Below are 5,858 nucleotides of genomic sequence, written 5' to 3' on the forward strand. Positions count from 1 at the left end.
GTGTTGGCTGGAGCTTCCCGACTAAATCAAGCCTGGAAGCAGGAGCGGCATCCACTTCCAAAATGGCTTGCCTCTGGAAACTCTATGTACGAACAGTACTCAGGCTGTTCGTTCATAGGGTCGCTATGAGTCGTCTACGACTTGACAGCATTAAACAACAACAATAAAAGAGGCAACCAGAGTCTGACTGGTTATAGCATCAGATGCTATTATTGTAAAGAAATTAATATTCACCTCCTTGAAGACTATATTGAAATAAAAACGAATTAACCAGGAAACACAAGAAAATGCATTCTGATCAAATAGAAGCTCTATAAGGCAGAAACTTGGAGTATCTCAATATACCTGGTATGTGACAATGCTCAAATAATTGTTGAATGTATAAAAGGGTGAATGAGTGAGTGCGTGGAGCCTCCAGAGGAAGAGCTATGCATGGGAAGGGGCTGCTGCCCTGCTCAATGCTCCCCCATGTGGTCACCCAAAGACTGGTGTCACTTAGAGTTTTAAGCACCAACTACTCCCCTAACACTGCTGGTTTTAGTTTAAGAACATAAAATTCTTTATTGACCACCATTCATAAAAGGAGCCTGGGTGGTTTAGTGGGTTCCACGTCAGATGACTAGCTGAAAGTTCAGTGGTTCAAATCCACCAGTCACTCCTTGTGGGGGAAAGTTGAGACAATCTCCTTCCATAAAGATTACAACCTCGGAAATTCCATGGAGGGTCACCAATCAGTTGGAGTCAACTAAGTGGAACAGGATTGGGGATTTTGGTGGTGGTTTTCGGTTTATCTTTTTTTCATTTATCACAAAGTAATAACAATACATATTTGAATAACATTCTGATTACTTCAAAGTTATTGTTTTTCCCGACTCTGTGACCCCAGGTCAGAAGCACGTCCTGTCTTGCATCGTCCTCACAGTTCCCACCACACTCAGCTCTGTTGTTGCAGTCAGCATGTCAGTCCATCTTATTGATGGTCTTCCTCTCTTTCACTGATTCTCTCCTCTTCCCAGAATGATGTCTTTTTTCCAAGGACTTGTGGCTTTAGGTTAAAGAGAACCGTGCACGTTAATTTTTTGTTTACCAGAGTCATTCAGCCATCTATGTCAGCAGGAAAACCAAAACCTAATTCACTAGTGTAGAGTCGGGCCGGCTCCTGGCAGCCCTCCATTGGTGTCCCAGGCTGCAGTCGCAATGGCAGGCCCTTCTTTGATTAGCTGTCCAACACTTAATCTCTGCATCACCACACCTCCCGACGTCAGCGGGAAGGTGTTGGATATTTCATGATTTTGACCTTTTAGTCACAATAGCACACAGATTTCAACTTTCCCTCAATGACTCTGTAAGGGGAAAAAACCCACCCATTAAACCAAGTCATGCGTGCTTTATTAAAACATACTAATATTTGCCTAGTTTTCTTATCTGGGTGGGGAGGTTTTTGGTAGTGATAAAGTTTTCCTGGGTGGAGAAGTTTTGGGTAATGATAAAAATTTCCTTTTAGAAAATTTCTCAAATAAATTGTTTCACTTAAATGACTATTGATATGATTCTGGTATGCTTATGATAATTTGATCTATTTATAATTGTTTCCATTATAGCTAAATTGTCCAATTAATTACAGAAAAGGGATCTTCCTTGGTATCATTCACTGCTAATCAAAAGGCTGCCCCTTAAAAAAAAAAAAGAAAGAAAAAGGCCACCCCCTCTGCCTGTTCAAATGCACAAGGAGAAAGATGGGCCATATCCTACCATGTAATTTATAGTCTCCCCAAAACCTGTAGGAGGGTCAGCTATGAGTCAATCCTAACTTGATAGCAATGTATTTTAAGTTGAATTCTTATTGAAACAGTTATTTGATGCAAAAAGTTACAATTTCAAGTTTTCTTTTCAATTTAACTCAAGGTAATCTATTTCCACAATAGTTTTTCTCAATGTTAGAAGCATATCCATAGTTGTTGTTGTTGAGTCAGAGTTTGTGTTTAGCCCATCATTTATGCCTCAGGACCATTCAGAGGGGTTTTGTAAGTCCATTTATATTTGAGCAGAAGAACAGTTCATGGTTCAAAATTAAGAAAGGTGTTCATCACAGTTGTATTGTTTCTGAATACCTGTTCTATCTGTACTCTGAGAAAATTATATGAGAAGCTGGACTCTATGTAGAAGAATGTGGTATCAGGATCAGAGGAAGATTCACAAATAACCTGTGTTATGCAGATAACGTAACCTTGCTTGCTGAAAGTAAAGAGAACTTGAAACATTTATTGCAGAAGATCAAAGAATTCAGCCTTCAATATTAATTTCATCTCAACGACAAGAAAACAAAAATTCATACCACTGGACCTATAGGCAGCATCACGATAAATGGACAAAAGACTGAAACTGTCAACAATTTCATCTTACTTAGATTCACAGTTAACACCCTTCATACTAGCAGTCAAGAAATAAGGAGATATATTGCACTTGGAAAGTCTGCATTCAGGGACCTCTCCAAATTATTGAACAATGATATTAGTTTGAGGACTAAGGTGTGTCTGATTCAGGCCTTGTCTTTCTGATAACTTGCTATGCATCTGAGAGCTGGACAATGAATAAGGATGAGAGAAGAATTGATACCTTCGAGCTGTTGGTGTTGGAGAAGTGTACTGAACATCCCATGGACCGAAAAACACAAAAACAAAACAAATAAATATGTATTGGAGAAAATGCAGCCAGAGTGTTCCTTGGAGGCAAAGATGATGATAAAGCTTTGCCTCACATACCTAAGACACATTGCTAGGAAAGACTACTCCTTAGGGACGGACATCATACTTGGAAAGGCAGAGGGTCAAGGAAGGAGAGGAAGACTCTTGACCAGGTGGATTGACACAGTTTCTGCTGCAGTGGGCTCTGGTGTGTCAGGAAGTGTGAGGAGAGGATGGCAGAGGATAGGACATGGTTCATAACTGTTGTTCATAGAGTCACTATGGGTTAAATTCAGCTAGACATCATCTAACAACAACATACATAACCGTGCCTGGACCTGAAGGTCTGAAAGCGGCAGCACCCAGCAGCATGTCAGGAGCCAGTTTGGGAAGGCCATGAGTATCTTGCCGAGAAGTCCAGAGTGCTACCATCACCAGGGAAAACAGAGATAATGGACAGGAGTTGACTGCAGGCCTGAGCCATTTTCATTGTTAAGTGCCATTGAGTTGTAGATGACTCATAGTGACCCTATGAACAAAAGACCTGAACACTTATATAACTTTCATCGTTTCTCCAACTTCACAGAGTTTCTGGAGGCAAGTTATTTCGGAGGTAAGCTATTTTGGAAGTGGATGCCACTCCTCCTTCCAAGCTTGTTTTAATTGGGGAGCTCCACCAGACACTGTCCACCATGGGTAACCATTATTGCATTTGACACATCAGTGTCACAGTGTTTAGCATCACAGCAACCATGAGTTACCTCCATACAGCAAATGCACAGACCATTGCTATACCACTTAGAAGAATGTTTGACCAAAAACAATTGAAACCAGGCCGGAGGGCCTCAGATTAAAATCACCCATCTTTGACTTGGTAGCATAACTTTTTATCCACCACACCCACATCATGTTAGGGGTTAATTAGAAGCCTAGCCTTGCAGCCACTCACGGGAAGGTGGGAAGAATGGGAATGGGGCAACACCAAGTTCATCTTTCAGGTTTTGTACTGGCAAAGTGTCCTTGCGTGTTGATGCTCGATAGCTTAGATACATGTATGCCTGCTTATCATCTGCTCTTTTGGGCAAAATGCTTGTCTGTCAGATACTGAACTTAAACTAAGCTTCCAAATTATGACTGAATAGGAAAAAGGATTGGCCATCTCCTTCTGAAATAACAAGCTTTCCACATCAACAAATGAATGGATAAAGAAGCTGTGGTATATTCACACAATGGAATACTATGCAGCATTGAAAAACAAGGAGCTCATAAAATATTTTAAAACATGGGTGATCCTGCAGGACATTATACTGCATGAAATTCCTCAGTCACAAAAGGACAAATACTGCATAATGCCACTGTTATAAAACAGGACTGACATGGGGGTTCGGGGAAAACCAAGAAAAGAGGGGGTACATAATGAACACTGCATGAAACAGATGAGGGGGAGAAAACTGTTTAAAAGGAATATATGATTAGGTGTTATTTGCATGACAACAATCCAGAATAAGAGGTGCATAGCAAAGTGGACTGGGGAGCAGTGAGGGGAGGGGAGGAAATTGTGCAACAATGAAAGAATCTTTTTAGAGAGAAAAGCAAACTGGGGGGAGGGGAGGGAGGAAAATGTGCAACAATGAATATATGGAAATTGAAGTTTTCTCTAAACTTTTGTTAAAGTATTAAAAACTTTAAAAAAAAAAAAAGAATCCCAGAGGTGCATGGTTCAAATCCACCAGATGCTCTGCCGGGGAAGGAGGTACAATCTCCTCCTGTACCAGTCAGATCTGATTTGACGGTACACGCACAGAAAAGTAATAAAATAAAATAACAGGCTTTCAAAAACTCTGTAAACAATAGAGCTCTCTTAGGCCATTAGATACAGCACTGGAGGTTGTGAGCTTATACTGGGAAGCATGAAAAAGTGTGGAGGAACAGTTGCAAATAGCCACTAATAATTGGAACATAGAATATACAAAGTATGAAGGTAGGAAAATTGTTGTTATGTGTGGTTGAGTTGACTCTAGTGCTGTATCTAATTTTGATTCACAGTGAACCCCTATGACAGAACAGACTTACCCTATAAAGTCTGGGCTTTATCTCATTATTTGTTGAACCAGGAGCCAGTAGATGGGTTCAAACCACCAGACTTTCACTTAGTGATTGAACTCTTAAAACCATTGAAACTCCAAGATTCCTTATACATAAATACTTGTGTAAATTTTACTTTATCTATGTTGCAAAGAGTCCTTGGAGAGGGATGTCATGTTTGGGAAGGTGGAGGGACAGCACAGGAGAGGAAGACTCTTGATGAGATGGATTGATTCAGTGACTGGGGTAATGGAGGTAGGTGTGTTGGAGACAATGAGATTGGCACAGGATAGGGCAGAGTTTAGGGCTGTTGTATATAGGGTCGCTATGAGTTGCAGGCAACTTGACAGCACATAACAACAACAACAACAACCCTTCACATCCACCAAAACCAAAATTGCTCAAAACAAATACTGCATTTCATAACTAAGTTGTATCTGGAATGTGCTTTAGAGTTAGTTTAAAACATAGTGTGTACATTCAGATGGCTAACAAGCACAAGAAGAAATGTTCAAAATCCCTAGCTCTAAGAGAGATGCAAATTAAAATTACTATGGGATATCATCTCGTCCCAGTCAAAATAGCAAAATGTAACAGAACAGCAAGTAACAAATGCTGGCGAGGTTGTGAAGAAACTGGAACCCTTATTCACTGTTGGTGGGTGTGTAAAATGGTGCAACCCCTGTGGAAAGTGGTATGGCGCTTTCTCAAAAAGTTGCAAATAGGGAGCTCTGGTAGCCTAGTGGCAAGACGCTGCACTGCAATCCCAGAAGGATGCGGTTCAAATCCACCAGGTGCTCTGCTGAAGAAGGAGGGTTCAATCTCCTCCTTTACCAGTCAGATCTGATTTGACGGCACACATAAAAATAATACAATAAAAAAAATTTTTTTTAAAAAAGTTGCAAATAGAGATACCATTTGACCCAGCAATTCCACTACTGGGAATATATCCCAAGAGACCATAACTGACATCCAAGCAGATATATGCATACCCATGTTTATTGCAGCTTTGTTCACAATAGCAAGGAGTTGGAAACAACCTAAGTGCCCATCAACAAACGAATGGATAGAGAAGATGTGGTATACTCA

The sequence above is a fragment of the Elephantulus edwardii genome, unplaced genomic scaffold (assembly GCF_000299155.1).
Source record: "Elephantulus edwardii isolate Elephantulus edwardi_28Jun2011 unplaced genomic scaffold, EleEdw1.0 scaffold00174, whole genome shotgun sequence".
NCBI classification, from domain to species: Eukaryota; Metazoa; Chordata; class Mammalia; order Macroscelidea; family Macroscelididae; genus Elephantulus; species Elephantulus edwardii.